This window comes from Magnolia sinica, chromosome 12 (genome assembly GCF_029962835.1).
Source record: "Magnolia sinica isolate HGM2019 chromosome 12, MsV1, whole genome shotgun sequence".
NCBI lineage: Eukaryota > Viridiplantae > Streptophyta > Magnoliopsida > Magnoliales > Magnoliaceae > Magnolia > Magnolia sinica.
The window spans coordinates 75,882,573-75,908,118 of record NC_080584.1 but is presented as its reverse complement, the minus strand read 5'-3'; the positions used below and the strand labels follow the sequence as shown (position 1 = coordinate 75,908,118).

At 41.2% G+C, this 25,546-nt stretch overlaps 1 pseudogene; it reads right to left on the bottom strand.

The window, feature by feature from the left end:
* The window catches only part of LOC131220267 (uncharacterized), a 52,543-nt pseudogene extending 28,343 nt beyond the window's left edge, over positions 1–24,200 (bottom strand).
* Between the last annotated feature and the right edge of the window lie 1,346 nt (positions 24,201–25,546).

Genomic DNA, 25,546 nt, shown 5'->3' with positions numbered 1-25,546 from the left:
TAACTTTGACAACGAAATTGGAAATTGCAATGAGGAGAGGATTGCTGAATCTACATGCAGGACAGGGGCTAGTTTTGTTACTGTTGTAAGTACTCTTTATGTAATGGAAACAGAGGCTTGGATGATCACGAACATTCATCTTGTGGGCCCCACCGAGCGATGTCAGGTGGCAAATGAACTCCCAATTTATCAAATGGTGTCCGAGCCATTACGGATCAAGTATGATGGGGCCCACCAGATAGAAGCTTAAGCCTAACGATTGGCTCCGATGGAAGAGAAAGATGGGGAGTATGTAACATGAGTGAGGATTTTTACATACTATATATTACAAAATTACCCTCTGAAACCTTAGTGAGCTCAGCAGGCCTTAATTTGAAGGCCGAACCTGTCCTGTAGGCCACATACTCCATCCCAAGCCTGGTTGAGGCAGGCCAGCTCGAAAGCTCAACCAATCAGCCTGGCCCATTCACAGCCCTACATCTAAGTGGGTACCCAATGCTCTGATATAATTATATGTATGCCACATGCAATTTTAATTTATAAAGTGGGTGCACATCCATCAGACTATCAAAGTGTCTTGAAAAACAGATTGATTGATGGAGTGAATTTCTCCAGGACATCTCTGTGGTCCCTTATACAACCCTGAGTACAGGAGTATCTGTGCGCCCGAGGTCACAGGCAATCCGATTCCCACAACAATGTCAAGTGCGCACATCAATTCCGCAATGCAGATCACTATTCTGTTGTTTCCCGTCGTGATAGACTAGTTCTGGAATAATCCTTGGTATGGTAGTTGCAGACTTTACGTCGATGGCCTGCAAATGTATTGTTAGGAAAAGAATTGAGTTGAGAAGTCTAAAGACGTAATGGTTATGAAAAGATCTAAAGTGAAAGAGGTGGGACGCCAGACAGGATAGATTTCCGAAGCATATCCCCGTTTGCCAGGGTTGACGACAGACGTGAATTTCCTAAAAGCCGATGAGAACGTATGAAACAAAATCAGTTTTTGGGTCATGCCCTAAAATGATCACTCCAAATGTATCTACACCGTCCATCCATTTGAAAAGACCATTTCAGGCAAGACCCAAAAAATAAGATAGATCTAATGTTGAAGTGGACCACAACACAGAAAGCAGCGGGACAATGATGCCTACCATTGAAACGATTCTATGGCTTGAATGAATGAAAGACAAATATCTACTGAAACAATTAGAGGAACGGACGAATCCGTATGATGCCTTTTTAATTTTCGCTGGCCAAAAACTTATTTTGCAAAAAGCGACCATTTAGGGTTCGGAAGCTACTATTTTGACCAAAAAACCTCTTGACCATTAGGTAAGCAGCTGTAGAAGGAGGGGTATTTTGGTCCTTTTGGGTTCATCATTACAACCTTATGTCTAGTTTCATACAATTAAGGTTTCTTTGCAGCGTATGAAATTGCTGGCTGAAACTTGAGGTCTATGCGCCTCAAGAACCCATATCTACTTAACTCAAAACATCTATATATGGCTCCCAAGAAGTTTTCAAACGAGAAATCTCACTTTTAGCGACGAAAAGTTTTGTCGCTAAAAGTCAAATTTTCGTAGTTAAAAAGTTTTAGCGACAAAAATTTTCATCGCTAAATTCGTCGCTAAATTCAATCCCTGCTACTGTTTGTGGTATCTCTCCATATCCTGGTGTATTTATTATATCTCCACACCGTTCATCTATTCTTTCGGATCATTTTATATCATGATCCCAAAAATGAAGCAGATTAAAATATGGGGTGGGCCATACTATGGGAAACAGTAATGATTGACTTTAAAAAAATTGTAGTGGGCCACAAAAGTTATGAACTAAGGTAATACTTGTTTTTCCCTTCATCCAGGTGTGTCACCTTATTAACAATTTGGATGACAAATAAGTATTATGGAAAACATCGTAGTGGGCTCTAGGAAGTTTTTGGAGTGTTCAATCAGCATTGTTTCCTACGGTATGGTCTTACCTGACGTTTTGATCTGCTTCATTTTTTGGATCATGCATTAAAACGATCAAAGAAAATGTATGGACAGCCTGAATATATATAGAATACATACATCATGGTGGGCCATAGGGTAATGGCCGCACTGTCTTGGGTAAGGCTGGGTGCACCTAAAATTGTCTTCTTGGAATGGACAAAAGTCTAACAGTCATATTACTGTATTCTAACTGGTGCATTTTTCTCCACCGGGTCATGCATCATGGGGTCACTAAACAGGTGCTCAAGAAGATTGATTTTTATATTGTTTTTTCTGCAACTTCTTCCCAATAATTTCTCACATGCGCCTAATTAACTTTGACAATGAAATTGGAAATTGTAACGAGGAGAGGATTGCTGATTCAACATGCAGGACAGGGGCTTGTTTTGTTACTATTGTAAGTACTCTCTATGTAACGGAAACAGAGGCTTGGATGATTACGAACATTCAGCTTGTAGGCCCCACTGAGTGATGTCAGGTGGCAAATGAACTCCCAATTTATCAAATGGTGTCAGAGCCATTATGGGTCAAGTATGATGGGCCCACCTCATTTTTCTTTTGTTATTTAAATAATGAAGAAAAATCAATAAATCATTAGAATATGACATTATACATCATTGTGGGTCCCACATATGACTTCGACACACCCCAAGTTCCGTGGTGCATAGCATGCTACGCAATCAGCTTCCCTTCCAGACAGTGGCGTCAACAAGGCTTTAAAAATATGACAATGCTACATTTGAAATCCAAGAGCATTCCTCTCGGGAGCAGGTTAGGTACCGACCAAAACAGCGGTGCCATTACGCAGACATTGATGTATTTATTATATCTACATACTGTCCATCCATTTTTTCAGATCATTTTATATAATGATCCCAGAAATGAAGCAGATTAAATTCTCAGGTGGGTCATACTATGGGAAACAGTGATGATTGAGTATTAAAAAATTGTTTTGGCCACAGAAGTTATGAACCACGGTAATATTTGTTTTTCCCTTAATCCAGGTGTGTGTGACTTTATTAACATGTTGGATGGCAAACAAGCATTATGGAAAATATCGCAGTCTTAGGAGGTTTTTAATGGTGGAGTGTTCAATTATAAGCATTGTTTCCTATGGTATCGTCCACTTGAGATTTCGATCTGCTTCATTTTTTAGATCATGCACTAAAATGACCAAATAGAATGTATGGATGGCATGGATATAGAATAAATACAACATGGTGGGCCACACAATATTGGCTGCACTGTCTTGGGTAAGGCCGGGGTGCACCTAAAATGGTCTTCTCCGAATGGACAAAAGTCTAACAATCATATTATTAGATTCTAACTATGCATTTTCCTCTACCATGTCATGCATCATGGTGTCCACTAAGAAGATTGATTTTTATATTGTCTTTTTTGCAACTTCTATCCAATAATTTCTCACATCCGCCCAACTTTGATAATGAAATTGGAAATTAGAAATTGGAATGAGGAGAGGATTGCTGATTCTACATGCATGACAGGGCCTTGTTTTGTTACTAATGTAACTCTTTCTGTAATGGAAACTAAATAAGTGGCTTGGATGATTCCGAACACTCAGCTTGTGGGCCCCACTAAGCGATGTCAGGAGTCAAATGAACTCCCAATTTATCAAATGGTGTCAGAGCCATTACAGGTCAAGTATGGTGGGGCCCACCAGATAGAAGCTCAAGCCTAACAATTGACTCCGATGGAGGAGAGAGAGATGGGGAGCATGTAACATTAGTGAGGATTTTTACATACTATATATTACAAAATTACCCTTCGAAACTTTAATGGGCTCAGTGGGGCTGACGTGCTGTTGTAAATGGTCCAACCTGTCTTAGAAACACGCCTTAATTTTAAGGCCCAACCCATCCTGTAGGTCACATTACTCCATTCCATGCCTGATTGAGGCAGGCAGGCCGGCCCGAAAGCTCAACCAATCAGCCTGGCCCATTGACAACCCTACATCTAAGTGGGTACCCGATGCTTTGATATAATTATATGTTCACTGATGTTATCTGTCTATGGATGAGATTCAATGATTTTCAGTTCATTGTCTTGCATCATCATTCATATCTTCTCCATCTAGGTCACTGCACGTCCACTAATCTAATCACCATACCAGATCTGTCCTAGCTGTAACTGCTAGCTATAATCGATGGTACCAGCACAGCAGTCTTAAGCCCAAGCTTAAAATAATGTTTGGGCGTGGTGTCAACCAAGCCCACCTTAAAAATTGATCAAATCATTATCTCTGAAGATAGTTTTCCCTAATCCATCCAATGATCAAGTGCGTTGCAAATGTAAAAGAAATATACATTGTAAATTACTAACTGGTTGTATATAAGCAGTCAGGACAGGGTCGGGTGGGGTTTCCTTAAACAGGTGTTATCCAAGTTTGGCTTCAGTGGTAGGTGGATTTCCCTGATGGAAATGTATTGGGGTAACAATTGGTTCTCCATTTTGATCAACGGGGAGCCGGTTGGTTATTTCAAGGCAACTAGAGGGCTCCGCCAGGGGGACCCTTTATCTCCTGCTTTGTTCATTCTAGCAGCTGAGGCCTTTTCTAGAAGCTTTAGGCAGTTCACGATTTCTGGGCGAAGTCAGCCCTTCAAGATCTGTAGAGGGTGCCCGGTCCCTTCCCACCTGCTTTATGATGACGATACTCTCCTATTTCTGAATGGCAGTAGATCTTCGTTGCAAGGGGTTTTTGATTTCCTTTCCTACTTCCAGGCCGCATCAGGCCAAAAGATAAATAGAAGTAAAAGTTGTTTTCTCTGCTCAGATAAACTCTCTTCGGTCAGGGTCAGGTCCATTGAAAGGATTTTGGGCATGAGTCGTGCCACCTCGGGGGTCCGTTATCTCTGGGTGCCTATATCCAATGGTCGAGTTAAAGTTACTGATTTCCAATTCCTGGTTGACAAAGTGGAGAAAAAAGTTAGCAGCTGGAAAGCGAGGCTCTTATCCCAAGCTAGAAGATCCACCCTCAATCGCCATGTTCTTGGCAGTCTTCCCCTTCATGTCATGGTTGTTGCTACTGTCCCGAAGCAGGTGCTTGCTCAACTAGAAAATTGTTTCTCAAAATTTTTTTGGAGCTGGGCGGACGGAAAAAGGAAGCTCCTGTGGGTAGCTTTCAGTTACAAGACCTCCAGAGGAGGGGGGTTTGGGCATTAGGAAGCTGCAAGAAGTGATGGATGCGCAAAGAATAAAGTTGGCTTGGACTGTGAAATTCAGTGATTTGAGAGGCCCTTGGGCCCTTCTCATGAGAGCAAAACATGGCTCTGATCTATCCCCCTCCCAGACTAGCCAAACGGCTGCTATGTGGGGCCCCTGTAGAGTAAAATCAGTCAATTACTGGCCATGGTCGACAGCACTGTTCAGTGGTCAGTGGGCTCTGGCGAGCGCAACCTTTGGACAACCAATTAGACAGGGTTTGGTCCTCTGTTGCAAAACACCATCCGACCAGTCCCTACTGCTCTTCAGTCGATGGCGATCAAAGACTTCCTGGGTCCTGTAGGTCCTCTCCCCCCTTCATCCGTTTTCTCCTTTCTGTAGTAAGAGACGCAGGATCTCATTAACCGTGGGGGGGGGGGGGGGGGGGGTAGTTCTTCATCTCTGCGGAGGTGGATGGCTACTTTTGGCCCCTAGAACCTTCAGGGAAATTCTCCCTGAAATCTGCGTGGGCCCATGGTAGGACGCCCGCCCTTGCTAGGAGCTAGTCGGCTTGGGTGTGGCACGGGAAACTCCCTCCGAAAATCGCCCTGCTTTTGTGGAGATTGCTGCAAGATGCTGTCGCAGTGGAGAAGAGAGTCCAGGAGAAAGGAATTTCTTTGGCCTCTATGTGCGTGTGCTGCAGCGAGGGCAGTATCCAGCAGCGAAGCCCTGAATCTGCTAACCATCTCTTCCTTTATGGGATTCTTGCCATGAGGATTTGGTCCCACGTGGGTGCTTGTCTTGGGATTACCTTCATGCCCAATCAATCAATGATGGATAGGGTTAGACAATTGTGGATTGCCTCGGCAAATGGGCAAGTTTCGCACATCATCCATAAATCCCTCCCCGGTCTGATCTTTTAGGAGATCTGGCGAGCTAGAAACTCTGCCCGTTACGATGATAAGAAAGTCAGTTTCAGCACATGCTTGGCCCGTATTCAGTGGCGGGTGAAGGAACTATCTGTGGCTGAGAACAAGAGTAAGGCAGGGCCCCACGGGCGGCATCAAGCTTGGGAGATCTTTTGTCTGCCTGCTCCCCCTCCAAGTAAAACTTGTCTACAGGTCATTCATTGGGTTGGGCCAGCCAACAACTGGGTTAATCTAAACATTGATGGCTCCGCCAGAGGGAACCCAGATATTTCAGGAGGTGGGGGTCTAGTGAGAGATGGTAATAGTAAATTTCTCTTCACTTTCACTTTAGGTTATGGGTGGGGTTTTAACAACAAAGTGGAGTTAAGGGCGTCGCATGATGGGCTCCTTCTATCTGTTAACAAGGGGTTCCTCCAGATTGAGCTTGAGTCAAATTCGAAGTTGGTTATTGACCTTCTTCAGGGGAGATCGTCCCCCTCATGGTAGGGGAGACCGTGGGTTGCTAGGATTATGAACCTCATGAAGAGAGGTTCCATTTCTGCGTGAAATCTGCATCCCATGCAGATTGCGCATTCACGCTGCCAGCTAATGGCGTGGACGGATTGCCACCAGCCTGTGGGCTCCACTATGATGTATGTGTTTCATCCATGCCATCCATCTATTTTTCCAAATCATTTTATGGTATTAGACAAAAAATGAGGTATATCCCAATCTCAAGTGGACCACATTACAGGAAATAGTATTAAATGAACGTCGACCATTAAAAACCTTTAATTGGGGGCCATAAAAGTTTTGGATCAAGCGGATCTTGGTTTTTTCCCTTCATCTGGACCTGTATGACCTAATCAACAGATTGGATGTCAAATAAATAGTATAGTGGGCCTTAGGAGGATTTTAATGGTGGATATCCAATCACTATTGTTTTCTTGTGGTGTGGTCCACCTGAGATTTATATCCCTCTCATTTTTTATGTGAAGCCCTAAAATGATCTGTAAAAATGGATGAACGGAATGGATGAAACACATACATTGTGGTGGGGCCCACAGAGCACCGATCACTAGCCACGGGTTGGTGGCAGGGGGATTAGCTACTGACAGGTTGAGTAGCAAGACTGGCTAGTGAAGTGATGTCACCAAGTTCTGTAGGCCCCACCATGACGTATGTGTTGTATCCGCACCGTTCATCCATTTGTAAATATCATTTTAGGGCATGAGAAAAAGAATGAGGTAGATTCAAAGCTGTAGTGGACCCCACCACAGAAAACACAATGGAAAGAGTGACGCCCACCATTGAAACCTTCCTAAGGTCCACCGTGATGTTTATTTGAGATCCAACCTGTTCATAAGTTAACACATACATTAAAGAAGGGAAAACACAGATATTAACTTGATATAAAACTTTTGTGGCCCTCAGAAGTTTTTAATGGTGAGCGTCACTCTCTCCACTATTTTCTAAGATAGACTCCACTCTAGCTTTGGATCTGACTCATTCTTTGGCTCATGCTCTAAAATAATCTCTCCAAATAGATGGATGGTGTGGATACAAAAACATACATCATGGTGGGACCTACAGCACTTGTGACGTCACTTCATTAGCCAGTTTTGCTACTCAACCTAGAAAGTAGGTGGGGCCCACCTCATGTTTGTGAGAAATCCACCCTGTCCATCGGTTTTGTGAGTTTATTTTAGGACCTGGCATCGAAAGTGAGGTGGATCCAATACTCAAGTGCATCCAAAAAGTGGGACCAAAACTATTATGTCCAATATGTGAGAAGAAATTGGTGCCATATATACTTATACATGCAAATCATTAATTTTTTTTATCTATTTTTGTAAATAATGATATTTTAATTTTCTATTACATACTTTAGTTTATTTGAATTAAATAAAATATTTTTATTTTCATTTAATAAAAAATAATTTCTTTATAATGTAAAACATTTTCAATCTGGAGATAGGGAGAAATGTGTCAAATTAACATATTTCAGATGTTTGTTAACAAACAGGTAGTTTCAAATTCAGTACTTAATTTTCATACTTCATCTATAATTACCAAACATGTTTTTTGACTTCAAATTTCAGATTCAGGCTTTAGACTTCAGATTTAACAAACGGGGCCTAAAAGATTCGGAGATAACTGGTTCTGATCACCATGGGCTGCACCACAGCTGTCTAAACCTCCCTGAGGCCTACTGTGATGTTTATATTCCATCTACACCATTCATAAGGTAATTCCTACTACCATAAACTGAAAACACAAAATATTAGCCTGGTCCAAAACATCTATGGCCACAAGAATGTTTCGACTGTGGATGTTCAATTCTCACCGTTTCCTATCATGCAGGCCAATCGTGTTTTGGATCTGCCTCATTTTTGGGCACATGTCCTACATGATCCGAGATAAAATGATGAACGTGGTAGATTTCTCACAAGCATCACGGTGGCCCCCCAGCTTCTGGTCTCAGAAAGTTCCTGAAAATCCATGTCCTTGTGGATTGGATGGCATGACCCACCTGAGTTTTCGGAGGCAAGAACGCGGTATGGCCCACCTGAGTTTTTGCAATAGTTTTCTTTTGGGGTGTTAATTCATTTAGGTGGTGTCATCTTACCAGTAGATTGGTTGACATGACAAATACAAAACAAGTTGGGCCCAAACAACATCTGGAAATTAAGCTTAAAGGGAAGCATCCCCATCCAAACTGTTATCTGTGCTGTGGCCTCCTTGAGTTCTAGATCAGCCTCATTTTTGTCTGTCTAAGAGTAAGGTGAGGAACTCATACACTCGCAACTTCTTACTTCTTAAAAGATTAGTTTAAGCATTGCTGGGTTTCGTCAGCTGGCAATGGAGGAAGAACAGTTATGAGTGTGGAGATCAAGGTTGAAGTGGTGTACCAGGAGCCAGAATGTGTCAAATACCATATGCTATATGGGCCATCATAAGAAACTTGCTCTGAAGGGATGATGGTTCCCATCCATGTTTGTTGATGAATTTAGAACAATGAATAGAAAATTTTCAATGACTCACATTCAACTTTAGAATTCAAAGAAACAATAGCTTATTTAAGGTAGTTTAGAGAATAAATCCCACAATCTTACCCATACTACACAATGTCTCATATGGGAAGATACAACATAATCATTTAATCTGACTGCTATAAAATGGTAAGAATTATTTGAACTTCAATCAACTAAAAGTTCGTTAATTGGAAAAATATGCATACTCTGTTCTAAAGTGGGAATGTCTATCTAGCTTGTATCACAGAAATAGTTAAATCATTATTGGAACAATTCTTTGTTCTATTTTTAGATGAATTCTCCTCAAGCCCCCTTCTTCCTAGAAAGAATGCTGGTCGTTGGAGGGCGGACCCCAAACAGGCCATCCCATCCGCTGGGGCATTACCGTCCCTGCAGAAGTGAACGTCCCGGCTGCCCTCAGCCTATCTATCCTTTGAAGCCAGTATTCCCATCGCCAGCTAGGCTCCATTGAGCCATTGAGAAGCGCCACGACAATCTTAGAATCTGATTCGACCTCTACCTTGCTGAAGCCGAACTCTAAACAGAGCTTCATACTGTTGTACACTGTCCTGAGCTCAGCTCTGGTGTTTGAGCCGATGCCATAGCCCACCGAGAATGCGAATGCGAACTCCCCATTGTGATGCCTACAAATGCCGCCACCACGTGATTTCCCCGGGTACCTGATACTTTGATATAATTATATGTATGCCACGTGCAATTTTAATTTATGTGTGCATATATATCCATCAAACTACCAAAGTATCAAATTTTTTTCTCTTTCATCTTTCAAGAAGTAGAAATTTTCAATGGTGTGAGTTTACTGATCACATCTTCTATTCACTGATGTTATTTGTCTATGGAATAGATTCAATGATCTTGCACAATCATTCATATCTTCTCCATCTACGTCACTGCACATCCACTAATCTAATCACCATACCAAATATGTCCTAGTTGTAACTACCAGCTATAATCTATGGTGTAAAGATGAAAGAGAGAAAGAAATATTTAATTGAATTCTAAAAATAATCTAATTACAGATTTTGTGCAAATCTTGATTTTGTGCATGTATGGTAAGAAATCTGTCAATACTCCCCCTCAAGTTGACGCATGGAGGTCCGTAATACCCAACTTGTGTGAAAAATGATGAAAAAGTTCATGTCCCAAAGTTTTGGTGAAGATATCAGCAACTTGCTCACTGGAAGAAGTGTGGACAGCTTTGAGGAGGCCCGAGCGAATTTTGTCTCGAATAATATGACAATCAATCTCAATGTGTTTGGTACGCTCATGAAACACAGGATTGTGTGCAATATATAGTGCAGACTGAATGTCACAATGTATAGTGAATGGGTCGGGATGAGAGACACCAAGATCAGTGAGAAGTTGTTTCAACTAAGTGAGTTCACAGGTTGTGACGGCCATGGCTCGATATTCAGCTTCAGAGGAAGAGTGAACAACTGTATTCTTCTTCTTGGTGTGCCATGAGATCGGATTGGTGCCTAACTAAAGAAAGTAGCCGGTGGTGGAGCGGCGGGTGTTGGGGCAGCTGGCCTAATAAGAATCTGTATAAGCTGTAACATGTATACTGTTGGATGAAGGAAAGAAGATGCCTTGGCCGGGGCAGCTTTTTATGTAGTGGAGAACTCTGGTAGCTGCAGTCATGTGGGGGACCCGAGGAGCATGCATGAATTGACTGAGTATGTTGACTGCATAAACAATGTCTGGTCTGGTGATGGTCAGATAGATGAGACGGCCAACAAGGCGACGGTGAAGGTCAGAATCAAGGAGAAGGTCACCATCTTGAGTATTAAGCTTCAAATGTTGCTCCATAGGAAAAAGAGTAGTCCGTGCACCAAGTTGTCCACTGTCAAAGAGAATGTCGAGAGCATATTTGCGCTGATTAAGAAAGATGCCTTTGGGAGAGCGAGTAACTTTGAGTCTAAGAAAGTACTTCAAGGAACCAAGGTCCTTTGTCTTGAAGTGAGTGGAGAGAATTTTTTAAAAAAGCTCGATTTGAGAGATGTCGTTACCAGCAACCAAGATGTCATCAACGTAAACAAGGACAAGAGTGATGTTGGTGGAAGTGATGAGAGTGAACAAAGAATGATCCGCCTGAGACTGATGAAAACCAGTATCAAGAAGCACAGATGTTAGTTTAAAAAGCCAGTTTCGGGAGGCTTGTTTGAGGCCATAGAGGGATTTTCTGAGGCGACAGACACGGGTCTCCCCTGGAGGACAATATCCAGGTGGTGGTATCATGTAAACTTCTTCATCAAGATCACCATGCTAGAAGGCATTGTTGATGTCAAGCTGATGAATAATCCAACTTTTGGTAGCTGCAACTGCCAGTAAGCAGCGGACTGTGTTCATTTTGGCGACCGGAGTAAAAGTCTCATGGTAATCAAGTCCTTCAACCTGAGTGTATCCTTTGGTAATGAGTCGAGCTTTGTACCTCTCGATGGATCCGTCGGCTTTGAGTTTGGTTTTAAAAACCCATTTGCACCCAATGGGTTTCTTACCAAGAGGAAGAGGCTTAAGAGTCCAGGTGGAATTATCCTCTAAAGCACGAAGCTCAGCAGACATAGCATCGTGCCAATGAGAGTAGTGGATAACATCAGAATAGCATGGGGGGTCAGTACAGGAGGTAAGAGCAATCAAATAAGTAATATGTGAGGAGGAAAAACAGAAATATGAAAGAAAAACAGACAAAGGGTGAGCAGTACCTGAAGCCGATGAAGCAAGTGTAGATGTCGTGGGCTCCGCATGTAAGGTGGGACAGATATAGTCGTGAAGGTAGGCAGGTCGAATAATGGTGCGGCGAGGGCGAGGAGCTGGTGAAGGTGTGTTTGATAAGGTAGTGGGGGTCGAGGAATCAGGAGAGTCAGGGGAGTCAGGAGAGTTAGGAGAGGTCGGAGAATTAGGAGAAGGAAACATAATAGATTCAGTGACGGGAAGAGGAATGATAAGAGTGGGAAGGGAAGGAGTGTCAGGAAGATCTTAGAAAGGGAATATTTGTTCGTGGAAGGTGACATCTCGAGAGTAAAAGACAGATTGAGTATTTAGGTTGTAGAGCTTGTAAGCTTTATGTGTGCTTGGGTATCCAAGAAAGACACATTTAGTGGCACGGGGAGAAAATTTGTCGCAGTGGGCGCTGAGGGTTTGTGCATAACAAAGACATCCGAATACCCGAAGATGATCATAGTTTAGAGGTTTATTGAACAGAATTTTAAAAGGTGATTTATTTTGGAGAGTACAACTAGGGGTGCGATTGATGAGGTAGGCTGCGGTGAGGACACAATCACCCCAAAAAGGTAGAGGTAAGTATGCTTGAAAATGAAGGCTGCAGGCAACATTTAGAAGGTGCCGGTGTTTACGCTCCGCAACGCCATTTTGTTGAGGAGTTTCGACACAGGTACGTTCATGAATGATGCTATGATTCTGTAGGTATGTTTGAAATTGATGGGAAAGAAATTCTTGTCTATTATCAGTTCTAATAATTTTGACTATGGTGTTAAACTGATTGTGGACAAGAGTGAAGAAGTGCATTAAATGGATGTAAGCCTCAGATTTAAAATGCATAAGATATACCTATGTGGTGCGAGAAAAATTATTAACAATTGTGAAAAAATAATGAGCACCACATAAAGATGCGGTGTGTAACCACCCCAAATATCACAAAAGATACGATTAAAACGAGAATCACTTTTATTGACATAATTGGAAAAAGGTAATCTTGTATGCTTAGAACGAGCACAAACATCACATTTAGAAAGAGTATAAGGAGAATTAAAAATACTGAGAATAGTAAAACTGGAGGGATGTCGCAGACATTAATGCCATAGGGTCTTATTAGCAGTAGATTGAGTAGCAAAAATGACAGGAGGGTTGGGGCGGTACGCGTAGAGCCCATTGCATAGATCACCCGCTCCAATCAGCTTCATCGATTGAGGGTCCTAAAATAAATAAGTGTTAGAGGAAAAAGAGATAACACTAGATTTATGAAGGTTAATTTGAAAAGCTGAGAGTAAATTGAAGGACAGAAGTGGAACATAAAAAACGTATTTTAATTTGAGAGAAGAGGAGAGAATGCAAGAACCCAGCCCTTCGGCTGGGATATCTTGTCCTGTTGGAAGCCGAATGTGGTGAGGGGAGGCAAGAGGCTTCAAATCAGCAAAAGCATCGTGTTGGTGGCAGATGTGGTGGCTCGCACTATTGTCCACCACCCAATGGAGGCACCGATTGAAAGAGAAATCAGATGGGGAGAAGAGGTTACCAACGAAATTTGTAGGGGATGGATCATTTGGAGGTTGCGACGGTGCGAGGAGGCTGAGCAACTTTTTATATAACTCCGATGACAATTCAGGGACCGGACATGAAGTGGATGGAGTGAGAGAGACCAGATTTGCAGTCGACAGAGGTTGCCCTAAGATGGACGACTGTGATTTGTTGGTGCGAGGCGCTCGGCCTAGAGGGTACCCGATGATGGTCCAGCAATGTTCACGAGTGTGGCCATCTTTGCCACATGTTGTGCACTTTAGAGGGGGTCGTGGGTGAGCAGTGGTGCAAGTAGCCATTGCCATCGTTTCAGAGGATGATGGTTGAAGGTTGAGGAATCTCTGTTGTTTTTCTTGAAACAAGATTGAGAAGACTTTGCTTTTTAAGGGAAGTGGATCCATGGCCAGGATTTGGGTGCGAAGAGGAGTAAAGGAATCATTGAGCTCAAGAAGAAATGATTCATCATCAACCTGTTTTTGCAGGTCTTTGATGTTAGTTGTGGTTTGGAGATGGCCAAGTTCATCCCAAATCTGTTTGATTTGATTGTAATAATCATGGACAGAATTCGTGGTTTGTTGCAGGGAGAAGAGGGCTCGTTTAAGGTGATAGATGCGGGCATTGTTTCCATGACAGAAACGGGAAGAGAGGTCGAGCCAGACATCGCGGGGATCTGTATGATATTCGAGGGAATTGGCGAGAGAAGGACTGATGGAGTTGATGATCCAGGTAAGGACCATATCCTTCGTTTGGTCCCACTGAGTGTATTCTGGTTTGGTCGGTTCATGGGGTGTGAGGGTGCCATCGACAAAACCAAGTTTGTTCTTGGCATTAAGGGCTCTTGTCATGACTTTTTGCCATATGGGGTAGTTGTTGCCTGTAAGAAGGCTATTGACGAGAATTAAACTGGGAGAATCTGAGGGGTGAAGAAGATAAGAGGAGGGGATGGATGAGGTGTTGTTGTCGGCCATGACAGAATGGGTTGATCTTTTTAGGCTTTGATACCATGTAAAGATGAAAGAGAGAAAAAAATATTTGATTGAATTCTAAAAATAATCGAATTACAGATTTTATGCAAGTCTTGATTTTGTGCATATATGGTAAGAAATCTGTCAATATATGGGCTTAGCACAGCACTTTAAGCCCAACCTTAAAATAATGTTTGGGCCCGATATCAACTAAGCCCACCTTATCTCTGGAGGGGTTAAAAATCATATTTGAACAGAAACTTATAAAATAAAATAAATAAATAAAAATACACAAGGTTGGCGCATGATTCCTTTTAGAGAAATTACTTGAAAGACGTGGCCAGAAAAGACATTATAGCAATCAATGAAGAGCTTCTATCTGGTGGGGGCCATAATACTTAAAAACGCACTAGTTAGACTATTCTTCAGCCAGTGCGAGTCGGAAGCCGATTGCGTCCAACCCCGGGAGAATGACCGGTCCAACCGGAGCTCCATTGGGGTCCTCCATGGTGTATATGTTTATCCATAGTGTCCATCAAAATTTTCAGATCATTTAAGGAATGAGCTAAACTGAAGCAGATCCAATGCCCAAGTGGACACACAAAATTGTGAGCTTGGGTCACAATAAATGCACAAAGAATTAAATGCAAGAGCCATCTCTGTATGGTTCACTTGGGCGTTTGATCTGCTGAGCTCATACATTAAAATGATCTAAGAAAATGGATGGACAGGGTATCTAAACTGACCCATCACCGTGACAGGAGCCCTGGTCAGACGGCTTATTTTCCGACGGGTTTGGATGCAATCAGCTTCCAAGTGCCTAGGCAACTCTTTCTCTCTGAACGTCTACAACACCTGTTCTAAAGAGTGCCTAAAACCCCAAGCTCTGTGGAGCCCACCATGATGTATGTGTGAAATTTAGTATGTCAATCAGCTGAGAAGCCTTCTGTGCACCCTACAAACAAAATATTATCCCAATAAAAAATTCAAATGGGCCACGCCAGTAAAAATAATGTAAAATTATACTTAAAAAGTCTTAAGTTCATGTGGTGTGGTCCACCTGAGCTTCGGATCAGGCTGATTTTGTATTTTGAGTTTGATGAAAGATATACTTCATGGTGGTCCTACAAACAAACATATTGTTGGCGTCCTTTTCCCGTTGTTCCCTGTTGTGTGGGCCACCTGAGTTGCCTATCCGTGGGCTGGCTTTTGGCTATAGTGCCTGGAATCAAAGGGCTCACCTGATGGGTTGGAGTGGATTTCACAGAAAAATGGTGAACCCAGAATACTTGATCATCCCATCAAATTTTAACCATGGATCCTTGAAAAAAAAAAAAAAAAAATCAAATCCAAGACTTAGGTGGACCACTATATAGGGAAATATTTAAAAATCACTACTAAAACCAACCAATTCATTTGGTGTAGCCTAAATCTAAATGAGTTTTCTAATATCCATTTATCATAGTATGGTATTTCAAATGGGTGGATTGGATGGCATATATATACCAACTGTACCATGGTGTGCCCCCTTCATTATTGGATCATCTTGGAATTTTGAGCTCCGGTACAAAGAAATAGCGACCCAGTACCTGATAGACCGTGTGTATCTCGTCGAAGTTATTTTTTTCAGTTCACATTATAAATTAAAACCTTCCGTGTCCTGCAGAAGTCACACATGTGTTTGATTAAGAAGAACACAGTCTGGAATATATGCCATTTTGGTCCAACGAAGCATCATTACTGTATATTAGATATAATGGATAGCACAGGGATGGATCTAACCAGAGACTTCTTTGTGGTCATTGTACCATGGGGAGTGAAATAAAACAAGTCAGATGTACCATTATACATAATGTGACAATAGGGTACACGAGAAGTCTCTACCATCAGTGATGCATGGCGGGACGTGATGAGGTCGATCATTATTGTCTTCCTTAGGGGATAATTATGAATTCACGGAGTTCTCTGTACTGCTCATAGAGCTTCAAATCTAGGAGGAATAAAAGCATGAATAATTTCTAATAATTTGAAATAATTTAATTCATGATAAAAGAAATAAAATTACAACTCTTTAAATAATGAGCTCAACCTCATGACAAAATTTTAGACTTAGACTCCAAGTCAAACACCCTAAATACGTGATTTACTATAAATAGTGAACTTACCATTTGTAGACCAACTTTATTCTTATTAGACTTAATGGTTTTCAGCAAAAAATAGTAAGTTTTCAATTTGGCCCAACGAGTTGTTCTCCTAATTTTTCTAAGCTCTTTTCATGTTGGACATGACTTCTACAACTCAAAGGATAAGAAGTTATGCTCAAACTAATTAAACTTACTATTTATAGTAAAAATGATACTAAATGGGACTTTTGACCATCGATCAAATGAAATCTTGCAAATGGGATGCGACTAAATGGGAATTTTTTTTGTTAGCTTGTTAGTACACCCCACTGTCAGTTCACACTTCACTGCTAGCCACCCCCACTTGGGAATCGATACCATGACCTTGGTGTTGAAACGAGGTGTCTTTCACTTAGTCTACCACCTGAGCTATGGATCAGGGTGTTGAAAAACTCATCCTGGTTTTCAATGTACAACTGATTTAAAGTTCCAAGGGTCCATATCATTTTCGCCATGAAAGTGTCTGCGACCTGCTCTACATTAATCAAACGTCATCCCCACACATGTAAGTGAGTGCATGCTATAGGTTTCATGATCCAAACCTAGCATAAAGTGAGATGGAATTGGATTGACTGTGGGTTAGTTCAACTTAGTCACAACCTGCGCCCCAATCATGATCCCATCTAGGCCTCGCTACCATGCATGCACATGAGCCATTGATGGCTTCTAAGTCTATTTGCAAGACTCCTTTCACCCAAGGAAAGTGATCACACAACTAGTAATATTTTCGCGCATTAGGGAATCTAAGGCAAGATTTAATGGATGATGTTGGGGGACTGCAGAAACACACAAAGATGAATTAAGCAAAGTACTCCAATCGCAACAACCAAGTCCAAATACAAACAAACTGAATTTAACGTGGAATGAAGGAAAAAAAAAAAAAACCATGTTACAAAGTGACAATAATACACTTTGAAAGCAAAAAATTAGAAGAGATGGAGAGAATACCCGATTCGAACAAGGCTTGAATCTCTCCTTTCAAGGCCTTAAAACCCTATGAACGAATTAGTAAGCCTTGAGATACCTCCTAATACTGATTACACACACACATAAATATATATATATATATATAAGTTGCATGAGAATCACTATCGAAATAGGAAACAAATCCTGCACATACGCAACTATGTAACTCTACGCAATAGTTCGATGGCACCTTCAATGAGACTTCGATGGCATCGATAGACTGTCAATGCCATCGAACCCCATTGATGTCTTCGAACTAAACATCAAAACGTTTCAACAATAAATCATGAATTTTCTGAAAATTTATGATAGCATTGAGTAGGCTATCGATGTCATCGAATAGCCTTCAATGGAATCGAGTAGGACACCTAAAGTGTCCAACAACTAATATGAGAAATTCTGGATTTTTATGATGGCATCGATCATGACTTTGATGGCATTGAAGTCTGCTCGATGGCATCGAACTGTCATTAACAGACTTATTAATTTACATATTTAAGACATCAATCAACAAATAACTGGTTCTGATCACCATGGACTACACGACAACTGTCGAAAGCTCCCTGAGGCCCACCGTGATGTTTATATTCCATTCATACCGTTCATGAGGTAATTTCTGCAATAAACTGAAAACACAAAATATTAGCCTGGTCCAAAACATCTATGTTCCCAAGAATGTTTCATCCATGGATGTTCGATTCTCACTGTTTCTTATCATGCGAGCCACTTGTGTTTTGGATCTGCCTCATTTTTGTGCCAATGTACTGACATAATTCGAAGAAAAAAGATGAACATGGTAGATTTCTCACAAGCATCACGGTGGGCCCCCTAGCTTCTTGTCTCATAAAGTTCCTGCAAATCCATGTCCATGTGAATTGGATGACATGACCCACCTGAGTTTTTGCAGGCAAGCAGGTGGTATGGCCCACCTGAGTTTTTTGCAATAGTTTTCTTTTGGGGGTGGTGTCATCTTACCAGTAGATTGGATGACATGACAAATAGAAAACAAGAAGGCCCCAAACAACATCTGGGAAGCTTAAGGGGGAGCATCCCCATCCAAACTGTTATCTGTGCTGTTGTCTTGTTGAGTTTTAGATCAGACTCATTTTTGTCTGTCTAGGAGTATTGTGAGGAACTCGTACCCTCGCATCTTCTTACTTCTTAAAAGATCGGTTTCATCATTGCTGGGTTTTGTCGGCTGGCAATGGAGGAAGAACAGTTACAAGTGTCAAGATCAAGGTTGAAGTGGTGTACCAGGAGTCAGAATATGTCTGTTACCATATGCTATATGGGCCACCATAAGAAACTTGCACTGAAGGGATGATGGTTCTCATCCATGTTTGTTGACGAATGTAGAACACTGAATAGAAAATTTTCAATGACTCAATTCAACTCAAGAATTTAATGAAACAATAGCTTATTTAGTTTAGAGAATAAATCCCACAATCTTACCCATACTACACATTGTCTCATATGGGAGCTTACAGCATAATCATTTAATCTTATTGATATAAAATGGTAAGAATTATTCGAACTTCAACCACCCATAATTCCGTTGATTGGAAAAAGATGCATACTCTGTTCTGAAGTCGGAATGTCTATCTAGCTTCTATCACAGAAATAGTTACATCATTATTGGAACAATTCTCTGTTATGCTTTTAGATGAATTCTCCTCAAACCCCCTTCTTCCTAGAAAGAATGCAGGTCGTTTCGGATTAGCCAACGTTGCCATTTTGTTACTAAGCATAGAAACAACATTGGACATGGTGGGTCTATCCCTCGCACTTTCCTGCACACATAAGAGTCCCATTTGGATGAATCTCAAAATGTCAGAGCCAGTAGATGTATCACCTAACATTGGGTCCATCAACTCCGAGACCTTACCATCCTTCCACAATTGCCATGCCTGAAACAATTACATCTTTCTTGGTTGTAAGTCATTGACAGATTCCAAAACGAAACAAAAACAAGGTGATTTGAAACATGAAACCAAGATGGTAGATTTGTTCTGGTTACTCACATATCCGAGAAGGTTTAGAGACCTATCAGAATGATAAAAGCTAGTGTTCTTCTTGCCACTGACAATCTCTAGAAGTAAGACTCCGAAGCTAAAGACGTCAGATTTCTCTGAGAAAAGGCCCTCCATTGCATACTCGGGAGACATATAACCACTGGAATTCCACCATTCAACAAAATTTCAATTGAAGTTAGACAATCTGTTGGGCATGTTTATGGGGGTATACAGATGTGTATGTGGTTAGGAGTAGATTAGTGCTTGTGAATGAATTTACTTACTAAGTTCCAACAACCCTATTTGTATTTGCCTCTGATTCATTTCGCCCGAAAATTCTCGCCATGCCAAAGTCTGATATCTTGGGGTTCATCTCACCATCCAAGAGAATGTTACTGGCTTTAAGATCTCTGTGAATAACTCTCAATCTGGAGTACTTGTGAAGATAGAGAAGCCCTTGAGCAATTCCATCAATGATGTGGATGCGTTTTCCCCAATCTAAAAGCTTTCCTTGGGCTGGATCTGCATCATTTTTAGACTCAAATATATAAACAAGAAGGTATTTTAGTGCACATGGTAGAGAATATCCTACCAACATAAAGGATATGAATGTAGATGAAGTTGACAGACAGGACTTCGAGATAGTCCATTTCTTAAGTAGTGTTGTCCCATCCACCAGACGTGCTATTTGAGTTTATTGAGCTAGATCATTGTAATCATAATGTAGGTTGTGGATGAAGCAAGTCCGAAAATTAACTCTAGTGGAATTCAGTTAAAAGAAATTGGTTCCTGATCAGTGCGAATTAGAGGGCCAAAATCTGATGACTAAGATAATCTAATCAGTATGAAATTTAATTTGAGTCATGATCCATGTGGAATGGGGCGAAGATTTGGATGGTTTGAGAAGAGTGCATGTATGGCACATGTATAGTGGATGAGAGAATGCAAATTGAGAAATGATGCCAAACTATCACCATACTATTGCGTGAAGTTGGAAAGTGTTAAAGAGCTACAAACCAAAGAGGAGGAAATCCAGGCTTTTGTTGGGCATGTACTCATAGAGCAGTATCTTTTCTTCTCCTTCAATGCAGCAACCCAAAAGCCTAACAAGATTCATGTGTTGGAGTTTGGCAATAAGTATGATCTCATTTTTGAACTCTTCTAGGCCTTGTCCAGAACTCCTTGAAAGCCTTTTCACAGCGATTTCTTGTCCCTCGTGCAACTTACCCTGAAGATTGTCATTTACCGTCAGCATCTTCTATTCAATATTGACACCCTAAGTGGTGTATACTTCGTGTGTCGGTGTTTTCCAATAAATATATTCCTGTTAAAGCAGAGTTATTTTGCTGAGACATGCATGGAAATTTGGCAACTAAGTATGTTATTTATGGTAAGATAAAGGTTTTGTTACCTCTACACTAACTTTTAGAGAACGAATCAGCTAAGATGAATTATTTTTCTCTTCCTTTCAAATGATAGTTATAGTTCGAGAGGTTGATTAGGATTTGCTTCTTCTTAGAATTATTTTCCTAGTGAGTCTGTTAAAAGCTTGATAGGAAAGATGAGTAGTATTTGAAAAGGTATTGGTGAAAAACAAATTACATGATCATTAGTAATTATTTGAGCTAAAGTACTGTATGATTAGTTTGGACTCATAAATACATTTGCAGAGTCGTTTCACTGGTGGGAAGAGGCGGCATGAATAAGAGTGATGTTTTCTTTATTTGCTTTATTTTTTTGTCTTTCTTTCTCATGATTTTCCAAGTCATGGGATATATTTCTGAAATATGGTTTATGTGAATTTCAATCTCTCTCTCTCTCTCTCTCTCTCTCTCTCTCTCTCTCTCTCGGCCAAAAATAGTGAGTGTCCAATTTGGCCTAACCATGTTATTCCTCTAATTTTTCTTGCCCTTTTCATGTTGGGCAAACTCCTAAAAGGACCAAAAGTTATAATCAAACTAAAACTTACTATTTATAGTAAAAACAAAAGTAAAAGGGGCTTTTGACTGTCATTCTGATGGAGTCACGCAAATCCAGTGTGGGCAATCTAGCATAGTGGGTTTGGTTGGCTAAAGTAGCCTCTCCTACCCCAAAATCATATATGATACGTCAAAAAACTCATTCCGGTTTGCAAGATAGTGTGTTAAGGTTCTGACGGTCCCAATCACTTCCACCTCTGATCCGGCCTTCTCTGGTCGATCTTTGTCATGAAAGTGTTTGCGACCCTCTCTACATCACTTTCGTTCAAATCCCTGTGCAGAAATACATGTCCTTTCTTTCTATCTAACTTGAACTGGTGTCAATGAAAAGGGTAGAGAAAGCTAACAGTGTAGCAGACAGCCTATGAAAGTGTCCACTACCTGCTCTATCCAGCACATTCCGAGGGAAGCTAACAGAATGGCAGACTATACAGGGAGTTTAACAAGGTATCTTCCCTCCAGCTCCTGTCGAGAGGGGAGCTCCTCCTCTACGGGGCAGGTCTTGGAATGATTAGGGAAAATTAGAGCCATTTTGCACAGTTTCTTCTTATGATAGGCTGCCCCCTCCTTTTTGTCCCAGAGGGCTAGCCTAAATTGTATGCGATCTCTACAGCTTCGCCAAGTTTTATTGAATATATCTATTTCTTTAAAAAGAAAATAAAAATAAAAATATGGTTACCTTATAAACAGGGCCAAAACCACCCTGCCCAAGCTTATTTGCTGGAGAGAAGTTATCTGTCGCAGCTACTATACTTGCAAAACTGTATAGCGGCAACTCCAGACCCTTCCTTCCACCTTCTCTGAGCCTATTTGCATTCATGAGTCCCCTGTCATCTGACCCATCATCTCCTAACTCACGCAATAATACTTCTTGGCTTGTTTCCCGTTTCCCTGGTTGGTAGCAAAACAGTTGCTTCACTTGATGAATCAAAATGTCAATTGCATAGTTCATGACTAGGAGAATTTTTACCTTTATGCATTAGCTTTCGCCCACAGAAACAACACATAAAGGAGCCCAGTAGAAGTATGGACAGAGAGATTGTTAGTGCACTGATTACTTGTATCCTCTTCTTCTTTCCTCTGTCTGAACTTGTATCGTTTTCTGTATTTGAACATGTATTGATTAGTACAAAAAAAGAATGCATGGTTGAAAGTCTATGCGGTTCACAGCATATATATATATATATATATATATATATATATATATATATATATATATATATATATATATATATATATATATATATATATAATCAAATCTGAGTTAAACTTGCAGTTTCCTACTTCTACTAGCATAAGAAAACAAACAAATACACAATTAAAAATGATAAGTGCTAACAGGAAAAAGAAAATGATGATGAAACGATAAAATCTACCAATACGAATGACTTGTTATCAAGAGTAAGTAGGCGTACCAAACTCTGAAGCAGAGAGACGAACATAAACATCAGGGACATTGCCGAAGGTCGTCTCACGAATATTTATCAACTCTCCATCCAACAAGGAACATCCGGCTCTGTTATCATGAGCAGAAACATAAGCAATACAAAAGCAGTTACTCCTGCACTCAAATTCGCAATCTTCTAGGCTGAGACTTGAATTCTTTAGAACTAGAGGGTTATCAGAAAACGTCATGCCACTCAACCGCAAGAACCTATCTTGATTCCCACAATTCAGTTCTGTTCGCCTCACGCACCCCTTTGATCTATGACCTGAATCCCATTCTCTTTGAGAGTAAGGCTCAAACCCGTGCAAGCACTTGCACAAGGACGTACTAACATCGCAGATACCATATGCCCCACAAGCAGCATAAACATCACATGCCGTTCTTGGTTGAGACCAAAACAAATTCCAAGATTGGCTGTTCTCCAGCCATATCAATTGCTTGAGTTGCCCAGACACGTCCATCACCAATCTTGAAATTATAGTATTATCATAAAGTGAACAAATAAAATATGCCCCATCCTCATTCGATGTGTAGCTGTAATTGAAGATATTATAACTTAGAGCCATTTCGGGAATAAGGGAGAAAATGTGCCCGTTCCATGGGCCACTAGTCCAGTAGTTTTGTCGTGCTCTCCGTATAAGAAACTGATCAGCCAATCCATCGGAATCCATTCCCAAAGTGAAGTCCCCAGGAGCAGGGTCTTCTTCACTTGTCCATGAAGACAGCATCCAGCTGTTTTGCGGACTTTTTCTATTCAACCCCAGTTTCATGCCAGGGAGATACGTATCTGTAGGATAATCAAAGCTTTGCCATATGATCCGGCCTTCATCATTAGTTGAATTACCTTCTATCAGTATGAAGTTTCCAGTATCCAGTAGCCAAGCACTTGTGTGATTGGTAGCAGAATCAGATGTCACCATGATGTTGCCTCCAATCTCATCCAAGATCATCAGATTCCCATTGTTGCTGTTAATTGTAAGGACACCAGATGAATGCGAGAGCGGGGTTCTCCTATTGGCAACCCATACAACCGTTTGTTCCGTGACTTTCTTGTACCATATTCCCACGTAATGATTCTTGGACTTGCCGGGGCTAAAGAAACCCAGCTCGAAAACCTCACCAGCAGAAATCAAGGTCTTCCCGTCAGGGAGTGGTTGGTCTTGTGTGATGGTATCCGCCGCGTGGGAAAATTGAACGCAGAGGCAGTAGAATATGAAGAAACTAAGAAGATTAAACAGTTTGCCGGATTTGCATTCCATCATGGAATGAGTAACAAGCTTGCAATTTGCAATGGAAGGTGATTGAATGGTGCCTATGGCCGATGAGTTAAGGAAACAAACTCCACTGGGCCTGATTACCCAATCATACAGCCAAATGTTCAGTGGTGAAAACCGAAAGATTATGACCACTTCTATAGCCAGTCTGGAAGATGGTCAAAATACTTGGCTACTTGAATTGACTGGTCCAACCCAGAAGCGAGTTGGGGCTGAATGGGCACAACTCACCTGAGTCAGGGGTTACTCGTGTTCTTTAACTGGTTCGGACGCAACAAAATCTGAGTTGACTCGAGCTGGTTATCTCAGACTCGTATGATTCTTAAAACAGAAATCGTTAATAGTGAGTGAAGACGGATTACAGGATACACGAACCGAGTCCTTACGTCAGATACACAGGTACTCAATTCGGAAGCGGATTGCCTATACGGGGCTGCGTGGGGCTCACAGAGATGTTCGTGACTAATCCACTCCGTCCATTTGTTTTGAAAAACAACAAAAGGACATGCTTTTAATAAACAGGAAGATCAAGTACTCAGGTGGGCCACACAAAACGAAACAGTAGGAACAGAAATGCCCACGGTTGAAAAGTTCCTGGAGTTGACCATGATGTTTAAATGCCATCCAGACCGTTCATTGGGTTATTACCACTCAAATAAACCATGGAACAAATATCATCCTGATACAAAACTTCTGTCACCCCTAGCATTCAATCCCAACTGTTTTGTGTAGTATGGCCTCATCAGTTTTGGATCTTCCTTGTGTTTAAATTCATGTCTTATTATGGTCTTGAAAAACAGATGGATGGAATGGATTTATGCAGGACATCTCTGTGGGCCCTACACAACACGGAGCACAGGAGTATCTGTGCGCCCGAGGTCACAGGCAATCCGATTCCCGCAACAATGTGATGTGGGCCCATGGATTCCGCAATCCTTATCAGTATTTTGTTGTTTCCCGACGTGATAGACCAGTTCCGGAAGAGTCCGGATCCTCTGTTATCAGGTCAACAGAGAATTCCTGATACCCAAATTCTCATTGGTCCACGTCACCACTCACTAAAAAAATAAAAAAATATATAAAACAGCTTCGGACGCCAAACCATTAGGGTAACAGGAATTCTCTGTTGACCTGATAACAGAGGATCCCGACTCGTTCCGGAATAGTCCTTCGTATGGTAATTGCAGCCTTTCCGTCAGTGGCCTTTAAAAAAAAAAAAAATGGTTCGGAAAATATTTGAAGTAAAATGTCAAAAGACGTGTAATGGTGAGGAAAAGATCTAAAGTGAAATGGCAGGGGTGGGAAACTACACAGCAATATCCTATTTCCGAAGCATAGTCCCGTTT